Genomic DNA, 25,508 nt, shown 5'->3' with positions numbered 1-25,508 from the left:
TCCATCTTGAATTTGAATCTTTTCAAGTACAGGTTTAGGGATTTTAGATTTAAAATGGGCATGACCGAACCATCCGGCTTCGGGACCACAAAGAGGGTCGAATAGTACCCTTTTCCCTGTTGGCTCAGGGGAACCCTGATAATCACTCGCTGTTGACACAGCATTTGAATTGCAGCTAACACTACTTCCCGCTCTGGGGTAGAAGCTGGTAAGGCCGTCTTGAAAAATCGGCGTGTGGGCACCTCCTCGAATTCCAGCTTGTAGCCTTGGGAAACTATTTCCATCGGCCAAGGATCTACGTCTGACCGAACCCAGACCTGGCTGAAGAGTCGAAGGCGTGCCCTCACCGGTGCGGACTCCCGCAGGGGAGCCCCAGCGTCATGCGGTGGATTTTGTAGAAGCCGGGGAGGACTTCTGCTCCTAGGAGCCAGCCGAAGCAGGCGTTCTCTTTCCTCTACCCTTACCTCTGGCAAGGAAGGAGGATCCCCGACCTCTTCTGGACTTTTGCGACCGAAAGGACTGCATCTGATATTGTGGAGTTTTCTTTTGCTGTTGGGGAACAAAAGGTAAAAAGGTAGATTTACCCGCGGTAGCTGTGGAAACCAGGTCAGCGAGCCCATCCCCAAACAACACGTCACCCTTATAGGGTAAAACCTCCATATGCTTTTTCGAATCCGCATCACCCGTCCATTGGCGGGTCCATAAGCATCGTCTCGCTGAAATAGCCATGGCATTGGCTCTGGAACCCAGCAACCCAATGTCCCTTTGAGCGTCTCTCATATACAAGACTGCGTCTTTAATATGGGCTAGAGTTACCAAATAGTATCCCTAACTAGGGTATCAAGGTCAGCTGACAGGGTATCTGTCCAAGCTGCAACTGCACTACATACCCATGCCGACGCAATTGCCGGTCTAAGTAAAGTACTAGTATGTGTATAAATAGACTTTAAAGTAGTCTCCTACCTGCGGTCCGCAGGGTCCTTGAGGGCCGCTGTATCTGGAGACGGCAGCGCCACCTTCTTGGACAGGCGTGTTAGAGCCTTGTCCACTATGGGAGAGGATACCAAACGTGCCCTGTCCTATGTAGGGAGAGGGTACGCCATAAGAACCCTTTTGGGAATCTGCAGTCTTTTATCTGGAGATTCCCAAGCTTTTTCAAATAACTCATTAAGTTCATGAGATGGAGGAAAGTTTACCACAGGTTTCTTTTCCTTATACATGCGCACCCTCGTGTCGGGAACAGAGGGGTCGTCTGTGATATGCAAAACATCTTTTATTGCAATAATCATATACTGAATACTTTTTGCCACCCTAGGGTGCAATCTATCATCATCATAGTCGACACTGGAATCAGAATCCGTGTCGGTATCTGTGTCCACAATTTGTGACAAGGGACGCTTTTGAGACCCTGACGGTCCCTATGAGTCGGTCCAATCCGTGGATTGACCCCCTGATGCCTTTCTGGATTCTGCTTTGTCTAGCCTCTTATGCAATGATGCTACACTTGCTTTTAACATATGCCACATATCCATCCAATCCTGAGTCGGCACTACCGACGGGGACACACCACTCATCTGCTCCACCTCCTCCTTTGATAAGCCTTTCTGCTACAGACATGCCGACACACACGTACCGACACCCCACACACACAGGGATATAACTATAAGGGGACAATTCCGCAACCAGGCCCTTTGGAGAGACAGAGAGAGAGTATGCCAGCACACACCCAGCGCCAAACTGACACTGGAAAACCCAGATAGCGCTTTTATACATATATGCCAATGATATTCCCACTCACTGCGCTTGTAATGTGCCCCCCTCCTCTTTTTCAGCCCTCTGATGCGTTCAGCAGGGGAGAGTCCGGGGAGCCAGCGTTCTCTGCAGCTTCTGTGGAGAAAATGGCGCTGGTTAGTGCTGAGGGATCAAGCTCCGCCCCCTCCAGCGGCGGGCTTCGGTCCCGCTTCAATTTTCATAAAAAATGGCGGGGGTTATCTATTTGCTGCCTCCGCAGCCTAATATGCTTATTTGTGCCAAAAATGAGGTTTATTGCTGCCCAGGGCGCCCCCCCTGCGCCCTGCACCCATCAGGGCTCTGTGTGTGTTGTGTGTGTGGGAGCAATGGCTTACCTCAGGTAGATCTGAAGTCTTCTGCCGCCTTTAAAGTCTAATTGCTTCTCATACTCAGCCGGCTTCTATCTTCCGGCTCTGCGAGGAGGACGGCGGCGCGGCTCCGGGACGAACTCCAGGGTGAGACCTGTGTTCCGACTCCCTCTGGAGCTAATGGTGTCCAGTAGCCTAAGAAGCAGAGCCAATCATTTAAGTAGGTCTGCTTCTCTCTCCTCAGTCCCACCATGCAGGGAGTCTGTTGCCAGCAGAGCTCCCTGAAAATAAAAAATAAGATTTTAATCCTAACGGTAAATCTTTTTCTCGTAGTCCGTAGAGGATGCTGGGGACTCCGTAAGGACCATGGGGATAGACGGGCTCCGCAGGAGACATGGGCACTTTAAGAAAGACTTTAGAATGGGTGTGAACTGGCTCCTCCCCCTATGCCCCTCCTCCAGACCTCAGTTAGAGAAACTGTGCCCAGAGGAGATGGACAGTGCGAGGAAAGGATTTTTGTTAATCCAAGGGCAAGATTCATACCAGCCACACCAATCACACCGTATAACTTGTGATATACTACCCAGTTAACAGTATGAAACCAACATAGCATCAGTCCAAGACCGATGAAAACTATAACATAACCCTTATTTAAGCAATAACTATATACAAGTCTTGCAGAAGTAGTCCGCACTTGGGACGGGCGCCCAGCATCCTCTACGGACTACGAGAAAAAGATTTACCGGTAGGTTTAAAATCTTATTTTCTCTTACGTCCTAGAGGATGCTGGGGACTCCGTAAGGACCATGGGGATTATACCAAAGCTCCCAAACGGGCGGGAGAGTGCGGATGACTCTGCAGCACCGATTGAGCAAACAGGAGGTCCTCCTCAGCCAGGGTATCAAACTTATAGAACTTTGCAAATGTGTGATCCCGACCAAATAGCAGCTCGGCACAGCTGTAGTGCCGAGACCACTCGGGCAGCCACCCAAGAAGAGCCCACTTTCCTAGTGGAATGGGCCTTGACCGATTTAGATAACGGCAATCCTGCCGTAGAATGCGCCTACTGAATCGTGTTACAGATCCAGCGAGCAATAGTCTGCTTTGAAGCAGGGCCACCAAGCTTGTTGGCTGCATACAGGACAAACAGTGCTTATGTTTCTTTTTCATCCACTAGGGGTCACTGGAGTACTCTTGGGATATGGACGGCTTCCACAGGAAGAAGGCACTGAATAAATTAATTTTGAAACTACTCCTCCCCTCCATATCCCAGAGTACCTCAGTGCTTTTTCTGTGCTCGACACAGTTAGAAGGCTTGTGGAGTTTGTTCACATTTCATTGGAATTTTTTCTAAGTTATTTCTTTTTCCCCCCAACAATTTACCACATCCCTTCCCCCCTTCCAATAGGCGTGGGTCCGGGATAGTGAAGGCTGCTATAGCAGCTGTGGGTGTCGGGCCTCTCTAAAAAGAGCTCCCTCACTACCACGTGCAGGACTAAAACCTGCAGTAAAGGCTGGACGGAACTTACAGAGAAGCCCCGTCATAGCCCTCACCACAGGGTCCAGGTATGTTGATCGGGGCGGTCAGCTCACCCTGCCGCCCCGCTGTGTGGGATACTGTGTGTGTGTGGCCGCCCGCCGCTGCCTTCAGCCGCCCGCCGCCACTGTTTATGCTGTCTCCCCCGCCGCTCTGAGCCGCGTCGGCCACGTGGTTTTATGCATAGGCCGCTCCACGGCTCTATGCAGCGCGCTCCCGGCCCTCGATGCCGCTTCGGGCTCCCTCTCCACCATAGCCCGGCTCCGTGTATAGAGAACGGTACACGGAGCACGGGGGGGGCACACAAATGAGAGCTGTAAAAGGCAGGCTCCATAGCCTAGTGAGTAACTTTGCTGCCACAGTGATGTTCCCTGCACACAGAAATGTCAGGGTCACTGGATAAAATCTCATGATTCAACTCTTATTGATAAAGGGAATACAGCAGCGCTGCATATGTATTACAATAGGCTATGAAGTCTTTGTTAAACAGGATACAAGTTATATGTGCAGGTTTGAATGCAACATAAGATGTTTATTAAATCTGCTTACATAATTATAAGTCGTCACTTTGTGTTATACTGTGAGCATGGGGACATATTAACCATGCTTCCTGTTGTTTTTCCTGTTGTATTTCCAGAATTTCCTGTGTTACATCTCTCCTCCATTGAAGGTGCAGGGGTGTTAAGGGGAATTTGGGATCAGGCATATTGCTAGCGTGCACTGCACTTGGTCAGATATATATTTATAGAGACACCTTAGTGCTATTTACTGAGTCGCGCAAGTTGTCTGTCTTTGTATTTTTTGTATTGTCTGTCTGCATAATGAGTAAGACACCAGCAATTACTAATAAGCAGTTTCCCTGCCATGTCTAAGAGTGTATTACATGGATATACACTCACTTCTCTTACTATTATTATTATATCATAACTGTTTATAATGATATTGTCCTAAAGACTGCAAATCTGAATCATGGCCGTGGCAGCCAAATACTGGCTTTGTTCACTGTTGTAAAGTAAGATATGTTATAACAATTGGTCAGCACATGGTGCTTATAAAACAGTATCTGTGGAGCACTGCAAGCATTGTGAGTTCAGGTCTCACCTGCAGCAGCTTTGGCTTAATTCACTTGGCCACACCACACTGGATACGCCCAATCTCATCTGATTTTCGAAGCTAAGCAGTGTTGGGCCTGGTTAGCCACCTGGGAATACAAGGTGCTGTAGGTATTTTTAATCTGCAGCCACACCACACTGGATACGCCCAAACTCATCTGATCTTGGAAGCTAAGCAGTGTTGCATATTGTTTTGCCATCTGGGAGGAAACTGGTGATCCAACTAGATTGCATACTAATGCATGCTAGTTTAAACTGTTAAAAAAAGATACATTCTGGTTAGCTCAGTTTGGGCTTACACTATCAATATAAACCTACCATAGGTTTTACAGTCATGATAGCTCTCCAGAGCCCGCTCCCTAGAGCGCGCTCCCGGCGCCGGCCACTAGATAGGGCCCATTAACTAAGCTGCGGTTAAGCAGCAGTCATCTCAGGTTTTAAGCCTGTGTGAGGTCACATTTAGTTTCAGACTTCTAAGAATTATTATACCTCTGTATCAGGATATATCTGGATATATGTATATGGGCATATACTATATATGTGTATGTATGCATATATGGAATATATATATATATATATTTATTAAGGTCTGAGTATGTGTGAATATACATTGTTGTATGTATGTGTGTGTATATATATATATATATATATATATATATATATTTTTTTTTTTTATATATATATATATGTATATATATATATATATATATAAAATATGCTGACATTAAAAATCTATTTTGCAGTAAGCAAGACTAATTGGTCAGCACACAGTGCTTATTAAACAGTATCTGTTGAGCACTGCAAACATTGTGAGTTCAGGCCTCACCTGCAGCAGCTTTGCTTATTGTTTTTACAGGTGGCTCTGTAGCCAAGTGGTTAGGCTTCCCGGCCACAGTGAACATTGTGATTGCATGTACACTGGTTCAGATCCTGGTTTAACAGGTGTTTAAAAAAAAAAACATGGTAGGACACCATTTTTTAACGTTACTTCCTGGTTCTTTCCCCGGAGGTTGCTGCCCTACAACACTCAGCCTCTGGAGGAGCGGGGCGTTGTTAGGAATTTAATTTATTAATTGTTTTTGTACAGCATGACTCTACAGGAAGATTCACTATTGCTGGTAACCACATGCACGGTAATGCAGGTTTATACACACGTTACTTCCGTGGTGTACTTACTGGTTGGGGTACATGATCACTAAGTCTAATGCATAGTCAAACAAGCAGCTTCGCTGCAAAGTCGGTCACACAGTGTGTCGGACAAATACGAATCTGGGCCAGTGGCGCAATGTATAACGCATCTGACTACGGATAACAAGATTGTAGGTTCGTCTCCTACCTGGCTCGTTTAAGTTTCAGTGATCGTATAGTGTTTAGTACTCTGCGTAAAAACTGCACAGACAGACCCTTACTGATCCTCTTTGGGGGGAATGCGGGGGCATGTACTGCCTGAGAAAAAACATTTTTTTTTCTTTTTTACTGTTTCAGTTAGATTGTTGCGGTCGATTCGCCGCCAGCCCTCATAGCACTAGGCCAGTACGTCAGGTTCTCAGCGAAGGCTGAACAATTTCCAATGAGAGACAATTGCAATTATTGGGCGTTTAACTACCTATCGGAGTGCACCCTACACAGCAGTAGGGCTGTTGCTTCGCCCTGCTTTGGTAAGGGTTTGAGGTAACAAGGCTGTAGTGGCAGGACACTCCAGTTCAGGTTTGCTCTAAATAAAGACCACCTTACACTTCTTGCTGCCTACAGCTTCTCTGGACGTTGGCAGTTGGTTCTTGTGTTTTCAGCTTCGCTAGTGGCGCATAACGTCCACTTTGGCTACGTTCCTAACAGGCGGAGTCGGATTCCAAACGAGATAGATCACAGACCAAGTGGGGGGGGAAATCTGATTTCCTACCATTGTCTACGCGAATTCCTGAATGATTCCGTCTCAACGACTTCAATTCCTAGGTATGATTCTCGATACGGTAAATCAAAGAATTTACCTACCCGAACAGAAAGTACAGGTCATTCGTCATCTGGTACAATTAGTGCTCAAGCCACGCACAGTCTCGGTCCATTTGTGCATTCGCCTATTAGACACAATGGTGGCGGTTTTCGAAGCGCTTCAGTTCGGAAGACTTCACTCACATCCTTTTCAATTGGATGTGCTCGCACAGTGGTCGGGCTCGCATCTGCAGATTTACCGCAGGGTGAGGTTGTCTCCAAGGGCCAGAGTATCTCTACTCTGGTGGCTCAAAGTACAGAATCTAACCGCAGGGAAACGGTTCGGCGCCTGGAATTGGATAATTCTCACGGCGGACGCGAGTCTCAGAGGTTGGGGAGCTGTAGTTCAAAATTATCAGCTCCAGGGTCTCTGGGCGGATCACGAAAGATTGCTGTCTATAAATGTCCTGGAACTCCGGGCAATTTACAATGCGCTACGACAAGCAGTGCACATGCTAAAGGCTCAGGCTGTTCAGGTGCAGTCAGACAATGCGACGGCGGTCACATACATCAACAAACAAGGAGGAACGAAAAGCCGTATGGCAATGCGGGAAGTAGCTTGAATCCTCTATTGGGCCGAGTATCACCAAATGATATTGTCGGCAGTATTCATTCCGGGAGTGGACAACTGGGAGGCGGATTATCTCAGCTGTCGGAATTTTCATCCAGGAGAATGGGCATTAAATCCAGAATTGTTTCACATGCTGGTCCAGAAGTGGAGTTACCCGCAGGTGGACCTGATGGCATCTCGCCACAATCATCAAACGCCCCAGTTCGTGTCCAGAACGAGAGATCCAAAGGCAGTGGCGGTGGATGCTCTCACAATCACGTGGCCATACAGTCTCGTGTATCTGTTTCCACCGTTTCCGCTGCTCCCTCTGTGGCTAAAACGGATCTAAGGAGAGTCCGTCACAGTCATACTAGTGGCGCTTCTTTGGTCTCAGAGAGCTTGGTTCTCGGATCTCCGCGGTCTACTCGCAGTCGGTCTTTGGCCGCTCCCACTACGTTCGGACCTGTTACAGCAGGGTCCGTTCCTTTACCCCGATTTAGCGCGGCCGCGTTTGACGGGGTGGCTGTTGAGACAGCCCTCTTAAGAAGAGAGGGCATTCCAGAATCGGTTATACCAACCATGTTACGAGCTAGGAAGCCGGTTACGGCAGCTCATTATTACAGAATTTGGTGTGCCTATGTAGGTTGGTGTGAAGCTCGAAAGTTTCCGACATCATCTTTTAAGTTATCCCGTCTTTTGTTATTTCTACAGATGGGGTTAGATGGAGGTCTGAGTTTATCCACACTAAAAGTGCAGATATCGGCGTTGTCAATTTATTTTCAAAGTAGATTGGCCCTATTGCCGTCGGTTCACACCTTTATGCAGGGTGTCCTCAGAGTTCAGCCTCCATTCACTCCACCTACTGCGCCATGGGACTTGAATCTGGTTTTAGATTTCTTACAGTTTTTTTTTTATTTTGAACCCTTACAACAAGTGGATATTAAATTTCTCACTTGGAAAACAATTTTTCTTTTAGCCTTAGCATCAGCAAGGCGAGTTTCAGATTTGGGTACTTTGTCGTGCAAGCCACCGTATTTGGTGTTTCATGATGACAGAGCGGAACTTCGGACGAATTCCGCTTTTCTACCAAAGGTAGTGTCATCTTTTCACATCAATCAACCAATAGTAGTTCCTGTGTTAACAGGAGACTCTGGTAGGTTGGATGTGGTACGCGCATTACGTATTTATGTATCCCGAACGTCGACAGTTCGTAAGACGGATACGTTGTTTGTTCTCTATGATGCTGCCAAGATGGGTTGGCCAGCTTCTAAGCAGACCTTATCCAGATGAATTAAACTGACCATACGTCAGGCTTACCTTCATGCTAGGTTATAGCCGCCTACATCAGTAACAGCTCATTCCACACGTGCTGTGGGAACGTCATGGGCAGCGAGTCTTGGAGCTTCTACGACACAGCTTTGCCGGGCAGCTACATGGTCTTCGGTGCACACGTTTGTGCGTTTCTACAAGTTTGATACGTTTGCGGCATCAGCATCTAGCTTTGGCCGCCTAGTGTTACAGGTGCCAAACAGCTTTCCCGCCCACGGGGGAAACTTTGGTACGTCCCAAGAGTACTCCAGTGACCCCTAGTGGATGAAAAAGAAAATAGGATTTTGGTACTTACCAGGTAAATCCTTTTCTTTGAATCCATAGGGGGCACTGGACGCCCACCCAGAGCAGTTTACCTGGTTTGGGGTAGGTTCAGTAGATCTTATGGTAACACATTTTCACCGACTGGTTCAGATTAACAAGTTCTAATCGGTTTTGGTGTCAACTGTTTAGTTGTCAGTAATGTTGTGTCAACTTTATTGTTGTCCGTTATATGTAATTCTCCATTGTCAACCTCTCTATCGCTCCTGTTCGGTTCAGTAAAAAACACTGAGGTACTCTGGGATATGGAGGGGAGGAGTAGTTTCAAAATTAATTTATTCAGTGCCTTCTTCCTGTGGAAGCCGTCCATATCCCAAGAGTACTCCAGTGCCCCCTATGGATTCAAAGAAAAGGATTTACCTGGTAAGTACCAAAATCCTATTTTTTCTGACTCTAGCCGTTCTGGCTACATAAATTTTCAAAGCCCTGACCACATCAAGGGACTCTGAATCCTCCAAGTCACGTGTAGCCACAGGCACCACAATAGGTTGGTTCATATGAAAGGATGAGACCACTTTTGGCAGGAACTGAGGACAGGTCCGCAATTCCGCTCTATCCATATGGAAGACCAGATGGGGGCTTTTATGTGACAAAGCCGCTAATTCCGACACTCGCCTAGCCGAAGCTAAGGCTAATAACATGACCACTTTCCCGGTGAGATATTTCAACTCCACCATCTTAAGTGGTTCAAACCAGTGTGACTTAAGGAAACTTAACACCACGTTAAGGTCCCATGGCGCCACCAGAGGTACAAAAGGAGGCTGAATATGCAGTACTACCTTCACAAACGTTTGTACTTCAGAGAGAGAAGCCAACTCCTTCTGAAAGAAAATGGACAAGGCCGAAATCTGAACCTTAATAGGCCCAAGTTCACTCCAGTTTGTAGGAAGTGAAGGAAGCGGCCCAGATGGAATTCTTCCGTAGGAGCATTCCTGGCCTCACACCAAGAAACATATTTTCGCCATATACGGTGATAATGTTTAGATGTCACGTCCTTCCTAGCCTTTATTGGCGTAGGTATGACCTCATCCGGAATAAACTTTTCCGCTAGGATCCGGCTGTCATGACTGAGGTTTTTGTGAACCCGGTGTAGTGAAGTCTGTGCGGGCGACTGGAGGATTATGTGAATACTACCACTGACCTGGTTCTGAAATGCTGTGGACTCAGGGTTTCCTCCGGTGACTGGGAAGAGGAACCGCAGCAGAGATGGCCGAATCTAGATTCTCCTCATGCAGGATTAGGTCGGCAGACAGGAGGCATGCTGAAGGTCTCCTGAAAGACAGAACTGGAAAGGCACTGATGAATCAGTGAAGAATACCAGGTATAATTGTGCTAACGGGGTGCTTGGAGACACTGAGGTGCTTGCGGACACTGAGGTGCTTGCGGACACTGAGGTGCTTGCGGACACTGAGGTGCTTGCGGACACTGAGGTGCTTGGAGACACTGAGGTGCTTGGAGACACTGAGGTGCTTGGAGACACTGAGGTGCTTGGAGACACTGAGGTGCGTGGAGACACTGAGGTGCGTGGAGGCACGGAGGTACGTGGAGGCACTGGGGTGCGTGGAGGCACGGAGGTACTGAAACACGGAGATGCTGGAAGCACGGAGATGCTGAGGCACGAGGTGCTGGAAGCACGGAGGTACTGAGGCACGGAGGTACTGAGGCACGGAGGTGCTGGAAGCACGGAGGTACTGAGGCACGGAAGTGCTGAGGCACGGAGGTGCTGGAAGCACGGAGGTACTGAGGTACTGAGGCACGAGGTGCTGGAAGCACGGAGGTACTGAGGCACGGAGATGCTGGAAGCACGGAGATGCTGAGGCACGAGGTGCTGGAAGCACGGAGGTACTGAGGCACGGAAGTGCTGAGGCACGGAGGTGCTGGAAGCACGGAGGTACTGAGGTACTGAGGCACGAGGTGCTGGAAGCACGGAGGTACTGAGGCACGGAGGTACTGAGGCACGGAGGTGCTGGAAGCACGGAGGTACTGAGGCACGGAGGTACTGAGGCACGGAGGTGCTGAGGCACGGAGGTGCTGAGGCACGGAGGTACTGAGCTCTGGAGATCCCAACTACAACAGTAGTAAAACTGAAACACGACAACTGTGGTATTAGTGGAGAACACGGAATTCTGTACTGTGCCTTTAAGACAAAACACTGCAGCTGTGCCTTTACATTGAGACTCAGGGAAATGGTGAAATCAATGGCAACACAAAGGTAAACCATACGGTAACAAGGGAACAGAGTTTCCACAGGAACTTAGGTACAAAGGTTACCTTTAGGGAGCTCAGCTTTTCAGACTCACACAAGGCTGTATGTGACACAAGGAACTGGCCCAGATTGTAACTCAGCCTCCTGATTTATACTTCCTGGTCCTTGATGATTGGTGGGCAGGATTAGGTGATGTCACTGACATGTGACTACTCTAGCCAAGGCTGTAATGTAGAATGAGGCCTAGCAGGCCAAGAGAACACTGAAGCCTGGACTTCTGCAAAACACAGGATGCTTGCTTTTAGATTACTGAATTCAGCCTCACACAGGAGACCACCACAGGTGGAGCTGATTACCTCTCAGGCAGAGAACTCAGGAATACTCATAGTGCTGACAAGCTGTTTAACTCCGTGAGTGAAAAGACACAGGATCCAGGACAGATGGCAGGGGTAAGTCACCAAATATAAACCTACAGTCAGGATTGTGACAGTATCCCCCTCTTCAAGGGTGGACTCCGGACACCCATCTTGAATCTTAGAGGAACTTGATGAATAACTTGTACACAAAGCTTCTAAAAAGTGGAAACCAGAGGGTCCAGAACAAAACTTAAGCTGGATTCTTTAGAAGTCTTCCTGATCTTCATCTTCAGAACAGGTAGACCATCCATCATAGACAAGACTGGAATTTCCTTCATCCGAAAGGACTGAGGAATAAACTGTAGAAGGTTCCAAAGGTTTAGGACTAAATTCTTTAACTACAGCGTTACTAAAAGTCTGTAAGTCATGGAACACAGGATCATTACTCTCAAAGAGCATGTTGGCCCACTCCAAAGCTCTTCCTCTGAATGCCAGGAACAGATATCGAGTAACGTTGGAAGGAGTTATTGCACCTAAAGGATCAGACTCCATCCGAGAGAGAAATTGTTCAACCAGAGCGGCATATTGCAATAAATCTCCATCAAAGAAAATAGGTGGAAAACCATCAGACGAAAGCTTAGAGGATGAAACTGAAGGAAGCTTTGGCTGGACGAGTAGGACTGGATTGGATCCGAGGATACTTGAATTGGCTGGAGCCAAAGGAGACGGACCAGGCTGGTCCTGGAGTATTGCTGGACCGGCTGTAACCGGGACGGACTGACCAGGCAGGGCCTGGAGTATTGCTGGACCGGCTGGAACCGGGACGGACTGACCAGGCTGGGCCTGGAGTATTGCTGGACCGGCTGGAACCGGGACGGACTGACCAGGCTGGGCCTGGAGTATTGCTGGACCGGCTGGAACCGGGACGGACTGACCAGGCTGGGCCTGGAGTATTGCTGGACCGGCTGGAACCGGGACGGACTGACCAGGCTGGGCCTGGAGTATTGCTGGACCGGCTGGAACCGGGACGGACTGACCAGGCAGGGCCTGGAGTATTGCTGGACCGGCTGGAACCGGGACGGACTGACCAGGCAGGGCCTGGAGTATTGCTGGACCGGCTGGAACCGGGACGGGCTGAGCCCTTTCTTCACAGGGCTGGGCTGAGGCAAGAGCCCCCACTTCACGGGGCTGGGCTGAGGCAAGAGCCCCCTCTTCACGGGGCTGGGCTGAGGCAAGAGCCCCCTCTTCACGGGGCTGGGCTGAGGCAAGAGCCCCCTCTTCACGGGGCTGGGCTGAGGCAAGAGCCCCCTCTTCACGGGGCTGGGCAGCACTCTGTAGAATCTCTGGCTGGGCAGCACTCTGTAGAATCTCTGGCTGGGCAGCACTCTGTAGAATCTCTGGCTGGGCAGCACTCTGTAGAATCTCTGGCTGGGCAGCACTCTGTAGACTCACTGGCTGGGCAGCACTCTGTAGACTCACTGGCTGGGCAGCACTCTGTAGACTCACTGGCTGGGCAGCACTCTGTAGAATCTCTGGCTGGGCAGCACTCTGTAGAATCTCTGGCTGGGCAGCACTCTGTAGAATCTCTGGCTGGGCAGCACTCTGTAGAATCTCTGGCTGGGCAGCACTCTGTAGACTCACTGGCTGGGCAGCACTCTGTAGACTCACTGGCTGGGCAGCACTCTGTAGACTCACTGGCTGGGCAGCACTCTGAAGACTCTCTGGGGCTGGACGCTCTGAAGACGCCCCTCCTGGGGCTGGATGCTCTGAAGACGCCCCTCCTGGGGCTGGATGCTCTGAAGACGCCCCTCCTGGGGCTGGATGCTCTGAAAACGCCCCTCCTGGGGCTGGATGCTCTGAAAACGCCCCTCCTGGGGCTGTGGACACGGACTCCTCTGTGACTGTAAATGGCTTGAACATTCTTCTCTGGACACCCAACTTGGGATAAGGTCTTTTAACCACCGGACCCCAGTCATAAATTTGAGTCTCTCTCAGAAGAGTAGCCTTCTTGATACCCCCGTCAGCAGCAGAAGAATCGGATACTGTGGATGACTTGTAGACATGAGCACTATGATACTGAGATTTGTCACTATTACCTGGCTTGCGAAGAATGCAGTCTTTAACAAAATGACCAGAATTTCCACAGTAAAGACAGAGATGTAGCTCCTTACGCCGCTGACGTTCAGCTTCAGAGAGCTTGGGCCGTGGATAGCTCTGATGAAAAACTTTCCCTTGCGCAGAGGAAGAGACTCTATTAACTGGATGGGACAAAACAGGATCAACAACGTTGGTAGTATTCCTGAAGAGATCAGGCATCACAGAGAGAATACTAGGCAAAAGTTCTTGTAACTGTAGTAACATCTGGTAGAAAATCTGCAGTTGGTCAGGAGTCTTAGAGCAGAAGGTCATAGAATCACTGGAGGACGAATTCCGCTGCAGACACTGTGCCAATCGATGCTGAGTCGACTCCAGACCTTCCAAGCGTCCTGCAATATTGCTTAGGAGGTCATGCGTCAGACTAACACTTTCGGCCGGGTCCATGTGGCCAGTTCCTACTGTCATGACTGAGGTTTTTGTGAACCCGGTGTAGTGAAGTCTGTGCGGGCGACTGGAGGATTATGTGAATACTACCACTGACCTGGTTCTGAAATGCTGTGGACTCAGGGTTTCCTCCGGTGACTGGGAAGAGGAACCGCAGCAGAGATGGCCGAATCTAGATTCTCCTCATGCAGGATTAGGTCGGCAGACAGGAGGCATGCTGAAGGTCTCCTGAAAGACAGAACTGGAAAGGCACTGATGAATCAGTGAAGAATACCAGGTATAATTGTGCTAACGGGGTGCTTGGAGACACTGAGGTGCTTGCGGACACTGAGGTGCTTGCGGACACTGAGGTGCTTGCGGACACTGAGGTGCTTGCGGACACTGAGGTGCTTGGAGACACTGAGGTGCTTGGAGACACTGAGGTGCTTGGAGACACTGAGGTGCTTGGAGACACTGAGGTGCGTGGAGACACTGAGGTGCGTGGAGGCACGGAGGTACGTGGAGGCACTGGGGTGCGTGGAGGCACGGAGGTACTGAAACACGGAGATGCTGGAAGCACGGAGATGCTGAGGCACGAGGTGCTGGAAGCACGGAGGTACTGAGGCACGGAGGTACTGAGGCACGGAGGTGCTGGAAGCACGGAGGTACTGAGGCACGGAAGTGCTGAGGCACGGAGGTGCTGGAAGCACGGAGGTACTGAGGTACTGAGGCACGAGGTGCTGGAAGCACGGAGGTACTGAGGCACGGAGATGCTGGAAGCACGGAGATGCTGAGGCACGAGGTGCTGGAAGCACGGAGGTACTGAGGCACGGAAGTGCTGAGGCACGGAGGTGCTGGAAGCACGGAGGTACTGAGGTACTGAGGCACGAGGTGCTGGAAGCACGGAGGTACTGAGGCACGGAGGTACTGAGGCACGGAGGTGCTGGAAGCACGGAGGTACTGAGGCACGGAGGTACTGAGGCACGGAGGTGCTGAGGCACGGAGGTGCTGAGGCACGGAGGTACTGAGCTCTGGAGATCCCAACTACAACAGTAGTAAAACTGAAACACGACAACTGTGGTATTAGTGGAGAACACGGAATTCTGTACTGTGCCTTTAAGACAAAACACTGCAGCTGTGCCTTTACATTGAGACTCAGGGAAATGGTGAAATCAATGGCAACACAAAGGTAAACCATACGGTAACAAGGGAACAGAGTTTCCACAGGAACTTAGGTACAAAGGTTACCTTTAGGGAGCTCAGCTTTTCAGACTCACACAAGGCTGTATGTGACACAAGGAACTGGCCCAGATTGTAACTCAGCCTCCTGATTTATACTTCCTGGTCCTTGATGATTGGTGGGCAGGATTAGGTGATGTCACTGACATGTGACTACTCTAGCCAAGGCTGTAATGTAGAATGAGGCCTAGCAGGCCAAGAGAACACTGAAGCCTGGACTTCTGCAAAACACAGGATGCTTGCTTTTAGATTACTGAATTCAGCCTCACACAGGAGACCACCACAGGTGGAGCTGATTACCTCTCAGGCAGAGAACTCAGGAATACTCATAGTGCTGACAAGCTGTTTAACTCCGTGAGTGAAAAGACACAGGATCCAGGACAGATGGCAGGGGTAAGTCACCAAATATAAACCTACAGTCAGGATTGTGACACCGGCGTTCAACCGCCATGCCGTCAAACGCAGCCGCGGTAAGTCTTGGAACAGACAGGGTCCCTGTTGCAACAGGTCCTGTCTTAGAGGAAGAGGCCACGGATCTTCTGTGAGCATTTCCTGCAGATCTGGATACCAGGTACTTCGTGGCCAATCTGGAACAATGAGGATTGTTCTCACTCCTCTTTTTCTTACTATTCTCAACACCTTGGGTATGAGAGGAAGAGGAGGAAATATATAGACCGACTGGAACACCCAAGGTGTCACTAGGGCGTCTACAGCTACTGCCTGAGGGTCTCTTGACCTGGCGCAATACCTCTGTAGCTTTTTGTTGAGGCGAGACGCCATCATGTCTATCTGGGGTAGTCCCCACCGACTCGCAATCTGTGCGAAGACTTCCTGATGAAGTCCCCACTCTCCTGGATGCAGGTCGTGTCTGCTGAGGAAGTCTGCTTCCCAGTTGTCCACTCCCGGAATGAACACTGCTGACAGTGCGCTTACATGATTCTCCGCCCAGCGAAAAATTCTGGTGGCTTCCGCCATTGCCACTCTGCTCCTTGTGCCGCCTTGGCGGTTTACATGAGCTACTGCGTTCACGTTGTCTGACTGGATCAGAACTGGCTTGTCGCGAAGTAAGGTCTCCACTTGACATAGGGCGTTGTATATGGCCCTTAGTTCCAGAATGTTGATGTGAAGACAAGTCTCTTGACTTGACCAAAGACCTTGGAAATTTCTTCCCTGTGTGACTGCTCCCCAACCTCGGAGGCTCGTGTCCGTGGTCACCAGGATCCAGTCCTGAATGCTGAACCTGCAGCCCTCTAGAAGGTGAGCACTCTGCAGCCACCACAGAAGAGATACTCTGGCCCTGGGGGACAGGGTGATCAACTGATGAATTTGTAGATGTGACCCGGACCATTTGTCCAGTAGGTCCCATTGAAAGGTCCTCGCATGGAACCTGCCGAAGGGGATAGCCTCGTATGATGCCACCATCTTTCCCAGGACTCGAGTGCATTGGTGCACTGATGCCTGTTTTGGTTTCAATAGGTTCCTGACCAGAGTCATGAGTTCCTGGGCCTTTTCTATCGGAATATAAACCTTTTTCTGGTCCATATCCAGAATCATGCCCAAGAAAGTCAGACGAGTCGTAGGAACCAACTGCGACTTCGGGATATTGAGAATCCAGCCGTGTTGCTGTAACACCCTCAGTGAAAGTGATACGCTGTTCAGTAACTGCTCTCTTGATCTCGTTTTTATGAGGAGATCGTCCAAGTACGGGATAATTGTGACACCTTGCTTTCGCAGGAGCACCATCATTTCTGCCATTACCTTGGTGAAAACTCTCGGGGCCGTGGAAAGACCAAACGGCAACGTCTGGAATTGGTAATGCCAATCCTGTACCGCAAATCTTAGGTAGGCCTGATGAGGTGGATAAATGGGGACATGAAGGTATGCATCCTTTATGTCCAGAGACACCATAAAATCCCCCCCTTCCAGGCTGGCGATGACCGCTCTTAGCGATTCCATCTTGAACTTGAACCTTTTCAAGTATAGGTTCAGGGATTTTAAATTTAGTATGGGTCTGACCGAACCATCCGGTTTCGGGACTACAAACAGGGTCGAGTAATATCCCCTTCCTTGTTGAAGCAGGGGAACCTTGACCACCACCTGCTGAAGATAAAATTTGTGAATTGCATTTAACACTGTCTCCCTCTCCTGGGGAGAAGATGGTAGGGCCGATTTGAAAAATCGGCGAGGGGGCACTTCTTCGAATTCCAGCTTGTAACCCTGGGACACAATTTCTATGGCCCAGGGATCCACCTGCGAGTGAACCCAGATGTGGCTGAAAACCCAAAGACGTGCCCCCACTGGGGTGGAGTCCTATAGCGGAGCCCCAGCGTCATGCGGTGGATTTTGTAGAGGCCGGGGAGGACTTCTGTTCCTGGGAACTAGCTGTGTTGTGCAGCTTCTTTCCTCTGCCCTTACCTCTGGCAAGAAAGGACGCACCTCATACTTTCTTGTATCTTGGTGATCGAAAGGACTGCATTTGATAATGTGGTGCTTTCTTAGGTTGTGAGGGAATATAAGGCAAAAAATTTGATTTACCAGCTGTAGCTGTGGAGACCAGGTCCGAGAGACCTTCCCCAAACAATTCCTCCCCTCTGTAAGGTAAAACCTCCATATGCCTTTTTGAGTCGGCATCACCTGTCCATTGCCGGGTCCATAGGACTCGTCTAGCAGAAATCGACATAGCGTTTATTCTAGAACCCAGTAGACTAATGTCTCTTTGAGCATCTCTCATATATAGGACAGCATATTTTATATGCCCTAGGGTCAATAACAGTTTCCTTATCTAGGGTCTCAATCTCCGCAGATAAGGTATCTGTCCATGCTGCTACAGCGCTACAAACCCAGGCCGACGCAATTGCCGGTCTGAGTAAGGTACCAGAATGTGTGTAAATGGACTTTAGGGTAACCTCCTGCTTGCGGTCAGCAGGATCCTTGAGAGTAGCCGTATCCTGGGATGGCAGCGCTACCTTTTTGGATAAGCGTGTCAATGCTTTATCCATCCTAGGGGAGGATTCCCACCGTATCCTGTCCGTTGACGGGAAAGGATACGCCATAAGAATCCTCTTGGGAATCTGCAGTTTTTTGTCTGGAGATTCCCAAGCTTTTTCACATAATTCGTTCAACTCATGTGAGGAGGGGAAGGTTACCTCAGGTTTCTTCCCCTTATACATGTGTACAATCGTGTCAGGGACAGGGGGTTCCTCTGTGATATGCAAAGCATCTTTTATTGCAATAATCATATATCGAATACATTTTGCCACTTTTGGCTGTAACCTTGCATCATCATAGTCGACACTGGAGTCAGAATCCGTGTCGGTATCTGTGTCAACAATTTGGGATAGTGGGCGCTTTTGAGACTCCGAAGGTCCCTGCGACATAGAGGCAGGCATGGGTTGAGACCCTGGCTGTACCCTAGCTTCAGCTTTGTCTAATCTTTTGTGCAACAAATTTACATTAGCACTTAAAACATTCCACATATCCATCCAGTTAGGTGTCGGCGTTGTCGACGGAGACACCTCATTCATTTTTACCTCCTCCTCCTCCTCCTCCTGAAAGCCTTCTACCTCAAACATGTCGACACACACGTACCGACACACCACACACTCAGGGAATCCTCTTATCTGAAGACAGTTCCCCCACAAGGCCCTTTGGAGAGACAGAGAGAGAGTATGCCAGCACACACCCCAGCGCTATATGACCCAGGAAAAAACACTATATAATTATATGTTTACCCAGTAGCGCTGTTTGTAACTTATAATTTGCGCCAATTATGTGCACCCCCCCTCTTCTTCAAAACCCTCTTTCACCGTGTGATTGAGCAGGGGAGAGTCCGGGGAGCTTCCTCTCAGCGCTGTGCAGTGGAGAAAATGGCACTGGTGAGTGCTGAGGGAGAAGCCCCGCCCCCTCCAGAGGGAGTCAGACCTGTGTTCTGACTCCCTCTGGAGCTAATGGTGTCCAGTAACCTAAGAAACAGAGCCTTGAAACTCACAGAAGTAGGTCTGCTTCTCTCCCCTCAGTCCCTCGATGCAGGGAGTCTGTTGCCAGCAGTGCTCCCTGAACATAAAATACCTAACTAAAATACTTTCTCTCAGGAAACTCAGGAGAGCTCCCTGAAATGCACCCAGTCTCCTCTGGGCACAGTAGTAAACTGGGGGCTTAGGGGGAGGAGCCAGTGCACACCCAGATCTAAAGTCTTTCTTAAAGTGCCCATGTCTCCTGCGGAGCCCGTCTATCCCCATGGTCCTTACGGAGTCCCCAGCATCCTCTAGGACGTAAGAGAAAACCTAACTAAATTCTTTTACACAGAAAACTCAGGAGAGCTCCCTGTAATGCACCCTATCTCCTCTTGGCACAAGATCTAACTGAGGTCTGGAGGAGGGGCATAGAGGGAGGAGCCAGTGCACACCCATACTAAAATTTCTTTATAGTGCCCATGTCTTCTGCGGAGCCCGTCTATACCCCATGGTCCTTACGGAGTCCCCAGCATCCTCTAGGACGTAAGAGAAAAATAAATGAACAGAGTGACGCTGAGGGGGTTATTCAGACCTGGACGCAGCCAGTGTGCGATCTCACACAGGAAGGATGTAGCCGTAGTGTGATTGACATCGGTTGCCATTGGGGGGGGGGGGGGGGCACTCACATGCTGGGTGGCCTTGTCCTGTGCTGGGCGGCCCCCAGCATGTGAGGAGATGTACGCAGATCTGGCTGCATACATCTCTGAACAAGGTCCTGAGTGTTTCACTCACTTCTAATTAAAACCATTAGCGAGCGCTGTTGATGTTCCTTATATTGGAGAGGCTAATAAAGTCTGTGGGAAAGAATACTGCTCTGTCTGCTCGCTGACTGCTGGGGCGTAGACTTGAAAGACAAGGGAGGAAGACTAACCTGGTAGAGGATAAGATAAATCTAATAAAGCATTACGAAGAATATCAATCCACAATGAGCCGTAAGAAATGAGAGTTCCCTTCAAATGAGATCGAGGCAGCAAACAATAGGCCAGTTCAGCTTTTCCTTACAGTTGAAATGCTTTGCAATGTGGCATGCCTGCTGCCTGAAGAAGCCCTCTCCCAGGCAAGATGTAACGAGTTTGCAAACTTCTTTGCAGATAAAGTATCTGCCATCCGAGCTGGAATCCCCACAGTGCCATCAAAGGAGTGTCAAACTACCAAGTCTGCCAGTGTAAGCCACCTGTCTTCATGGACCAGCTTTGACCCAATGGATGTAAAAGACATTGCTGAAATTACTTGATTGTTGCGTCCCACTACTTGTGATCTGGACCCTGCCTCAACAAAGCTTCTAATAGGGTGTGTGGACATAATTGGCTCTGTATTTGTAAAAATAGTTCAATACTCTTTGCAGACAGGCATTTTTCCTGAGCCCCTAAAGGAATCTGAGCTCCAGGAGTGCCAGTTGGCTGCAACTGAATCCTGATAAAACAGGGGGGCAGATGTATTAACCTGGAGAAGGCATAAGGAAGTGATAGACCAGTGATATGTGCAAGGTGATAAACACACCAGCCAATCAGCTCCAATATGTAAATTAACAGTTAGGAGCTGATTGGTGCATTTATCACCTTGCACATATCCCTGGTTTATCACTTCCTTATGCCTTCTCCAGGTTAATACATCTGTCCCAGGGGTTCTTATGATAGGACCTCAACATCAAAAGACAAGACTGCAGCATAGACAACCAACTTACACTTCGAGGTCTAGAATTACAAAACACTGATCATGTGTGGAATCCCGGCGTTGTCATGCATGGTGGCTTGACACTTAAACATCAGATATCAGCCACAATCAAGTAGTAATTATTTAATCTGAGGAACATAGCCAGAATAAAGCACTTAATACCTTCTGAAGACACGCCAAAAGTCACACATGCATTTGTATCCTCTCAATTAGAATACTGCATTGCCCTCTACCTTGGTTTCCCAGCAAAAGAATTGCACCGCTTACAGCTGGTACAAAATTCAGCTGCCAGGCTGTTAACCAACAAGCCCCGTTCCAGCCACAGAACACCCATCCTCTACTCCCTTCACTGGCTGCCTGTAAGATGGTTAATCCTCTTCAACAATGGCTTACTGACTTTCTAAGTCCTACATGACCAGGGCCGAAGATACCTGAACCAGCTTCTGATTCCACGCCGCCCCACTTGATTACTGCGATCTGTAGATGAAGGACTTTTAGCAGTACTGAGAATCTCCCGGAATTCATTTGGGGTCGGGCTTTTAGCCATGCATCTCCGACTCTATGGAATTTGCTTCCCTGCACAGTTTGTGAGGCCCCCACTCTTGAATCCTTCAAAAACAGACTCAAGACTTTCCTGTTTACTCAAGCATTCCCCTAATTGTCCCATTAATATCTCTATGCACTCTATTTTATTATTATTTAATTTTTTTTTGTACAATCTGATTTTATTAGAAGGTTTATCCAGGTCATACAAATAATATTCTTGTATAACACAAATATTTTATACTTCAATTCAAGCATTGTATATATTGTACTGAGACCAAACAACATTCATCCATTTATGCATAGACATTAATGAGAAATAAAAAAGAAAAAGAGGACAAGGGTGCAAAACAAAAAAGACAAAAGAAATGAGTCAGATGTAACCCAGGTAGAGGAAAGAGAAACATTAAGGTAGAGAGAGAGAAAGGAGTAAGAGAGGAGGGAGGGGATGGGATTGTCTTCAAGATCACTCAGACGGAGTACTAATACGAGATACGAGGTGGGCCGAATAGTCTGATGATTCTTTAAATCTCAACCAATCGTACCACGTGGCAGTAAAGAAGGAAGAGGTCCGGTTTAAGGAGGACGTAAGATCCTTCATAGACATGTAAAAGTCAATCCTCCGGAACCACTTGGGGGGGGGATCAGTTGAAGGTTCTCCAAAAACAAGGTATTACTGCTCTAGCCGCGTTCATTAGGTGTTGAAGCAGCGACTTTTTAAATTGCGAAGTGGGCATACTCATCAAATTGGGAAGCCAGAATTCAGGTGTACTAGGGAGTGGGTGGCTAGTAATCTTTTCTGATAGGGAGTGAATCTGTCGTCAGAACTTAAATGGCACTGGGCAGAGCCACCAAATATGTAAGGAGGTACCCTGGGATTGGCTACATCTCCAGCATATGCTAGGGAGATTTGGATTTATTTGATGAAGAGTTGTTGGGCACCTATACCACCGAGATAGGATCTTATAATGAGTTTCCAATACCTGAGGAGGAACACGCAAATGTGTAGTTAGATATCCGGAGTCATTGATCCTCCGTCAAGCTCTTAGTTAACTCTTTGTGCCATGCAGGGGTGTAGCTCGGTAGATATAAAATGCCTCAGTGGGTCTTGTGAGAGAAGTAAGGATTCAAAAGGGTTCGGATCCCATCCCTCTTTTCGGGCAGGTAATGAATAGATGTAGTGTCTAATCTGGAGGTAGAACCAGAATGAACTGGACGGAAAACCAAGGGCTTCGCGGAGATCTGTAAAAGATCGTAGCCCAGATCCATCAACCAACTCGCCTAGATAAGATATATCTGCAAGGGTGCATCCCAGATGGGCCTGCATGTTTAGACCTAGTATGAATTCTGGATTATGCATTAAAGGTGTAAGCAGCGAGATACCTGTTGTCAGCACTCTGTATTTTATTAAAAGCTTTTCAGTTTATGTACTGTATTATGTTCATTCTATCAATCTGGAGTTTTGGTAATATCAAAGACCATCAAATTCAGAGATCCTTCTACAAAATTCAACCCTCATTTTACAGGTCCATATCAAATTATACCCCTTTCATACTGCTGCAAAAACTTGGGTTATTGCCGGGTTAACCCGGCTCGCGGTTCTTTGTGAAAGGGTCCCCGAAAAATAGCTCGGGTCCAGTGACATGGGGTTCCAACCCGGCTAACGAGGACCCAGGTTAAGGCGCAGTGTGAACGGGTAACCTCGGTCATCCAACCCGGGTCCCAGTAACACTAAGGAGAGACGGCTCACCGGCGCTTGGAGATGATGTCAGTGCCAGCAGAGGATAAGCCAGTTCCAGCCTGCGGTGTCCAGTGACCCGGGATATAGTTACGAAAAGGGTATTAGTAATCAAGTTATTCTTGATTCCTCCAAGCTTCCACCGATCTATTGATCTTGGAAAAGGTCTGCCAGGACATATTTGGAAAGACTGCCATCTGGTTGCTTTATGAGCATATAACTCTGGGTTGGGGGTGGGGTTATGCATAAATGTTCCAGCACCCAAATGTGGAGCATCTATTATATAGGTTATTTAGTATCTCTTTCTTGCAGCAAATGTTTTATTTCGTTCATAGTACCTGAACATGTGTCATTACCTTTTGACTGCTTAGTATCCGATTTCACTGTTCTGCTTGTGGTCCTGATCTTTTGGCTAGTCTCATTGCTTTGCATCTGTGCTGAATGCTCTGACCTCAGTGTTCCTACGAGGACTGTGGCAGGGTAGAGTGCATAGATGCCGGGCTGGTAGTGCGCGTGCAGGGCGAAGGTGCATGCTCAATAAAAAAAAAAAAAGGGGGAGGTGCGGCTGGACAGTGAGAGCGCGCCGGGCGTCATTATAGAGGGCAGTCCAGCCCCTTCAACGTCACTCATGGGAGCGTGCCTCAGCCGTAGCTTCACTGATGGGGGCTTGGGGAGCTGGGCTTTCCCCAAGTGATTCCTTTAATGTGAATAGATGCTGTGCGCGTGGCATCTATTCACTCGGTGGGGTAAATTTACTAAGGTGGGAGTTTTTTTAGAACTGGTGATATTGCCCATAGGAACCAATCAGATTCTATTATCTTCTAGAAGCAGCTAGATAAATGTTAAATAGAGTCTGATTGGTTGCTATGGACAACATCACCTGTTCTAAAAAAAAAAACACCCTTAGTAAATTTACTGAGGCGGTGGCAGGCTGTTTCAGTAGGGCTCCGCTAAAGGGGCAGGGTGCATTTTGCCCTTTAAAACAGCCTAACGTGAACACTATTCATTCCTATCCTAATCTCAGTGAGATGCTACCTACTGAAAAAATGTTTGGGGATATATTATCCAAAAAGTGACGGTCAACTTCCTTTCCAAAGTCTTGAAATGAATACCTCAGATTCCAAACCACACCAAGGCCTATATCAAACAGTAATGGCCACCAAAAACCACAGCCTAGCTTGGTACCATTATAGATGAAACCAGCTGGTGTATCTAAATGCAACTGAATGCTCTTCACGGAACTGAGTAACCTGAATCTGAACAAGCCTGGCTGTGTGTGGGTATGGTACTGCTATAAGTTGCGGCAGGTTACCTAAATCTGTCCTACTAATGGCACACATCTGTGGTAAGCAAATTTAGGATAAAAAGGGATTTAACGCACCATCAGGTGCCTTATGTTTGGACAGTAAAGGGTTATGGCTGTTATTGCACCTTTTGTGCCACCATCTGCAACACAAGTAACCCCTATGGATTCTGTCTGTATACACCTGCCCTCAGTTGTGATAAAGATGGAAGCCATACTTGTTCATAGATTTCATATGTAATTGACATCTGATAATCTGTTTATAATTGTTTTAGCTTAGTGCTGATACAGGAAAAAATAAGATTTTACTTACCGGTAAATCTATTTCTCGTAGTCCGTAGTGGATGCTGGGGACTCCGTAAGGACAATGGGGAATAGATGGGCTCCGCAGGAGACAGGGCACTTTAAGAAAGAATTAGGATACTGGTGTGCACTGGTTCCTCCCTCTATGTCCCTCCTCCAGACCTCAGTTAAGGAAACTGTGCCCGGAAGAGCTGACAGTACAAGGAAAGGATTTTGGAATCCAGGGTAAGACTCATACCAGCCACACCAATCACACGTGATAAACTTACCCAGTTAACCGTATGAACAACAACAGAGCATCAAATAAACCCTGATGCAACCATAACATAACCCTTATTTAAGCAATAACTATATACAAGTAATGCAGAAGAAGTCCGCACTTGGGACGGGCGCCCAGCATCCACTACGGACTACGAGAAATAGATTTACCGGTAAGTAAAATCTTATTTTCTCTAACGTCCTAGTGGATGCTGGGGACTCCGTAAGGACCATAGAGATTATACCAAAGCTCCCAAACGGGCGGGAGAGTGCGGATGACTCTGCAGCACCGAATGAGCAAACACAAGGTCCTCCTCAGCCAGGGTATCAAACTTGTAGAACTTTGCCAAAGTGTTTGAACCCGACCAAGTTGCTGCTCGGCAAAGCTGTAATGCCGAGACCCCTCGGGCAGCCGCCC

General features: G+C 48.4%; 1 protein-coding gene across 1 annotated transcript in view; it reads left to right on the top strand.

Annotated features, from left to right (window-relative positions):
* LOC135054881 (oocyte zinc finger protein XlCOF7.1-like) overlaps positions 1–25,508 on the top strand; it is a 141,891-nt gene that overhangs the window by 28,527 nt on the left and 87,856 nt on the right. The window lies entirely within an intron of this gene.

This window comes from Pseudophryne corroboree, chromosome 3 (genome assembly GCF_028390025.1).
Source record: "Pseudophryne corroboree isolate aPseCor3 chromosome 3, aPseCor3.hap2, whole genome shotgun sequence".
NCBI classification, from domain to species: domain Eukaryota; kingdom Metazoa; phylum Chordata; class Amphibia; order Anura; family Myobatrachidae; genus Pseudophryne; species Pseudophryne corroboree.
The sequence above is the reverse complement of the archived record's forward strand: the minus strand, read 5'-3'. Positions and strand labels throughout refer to the sequence as shown.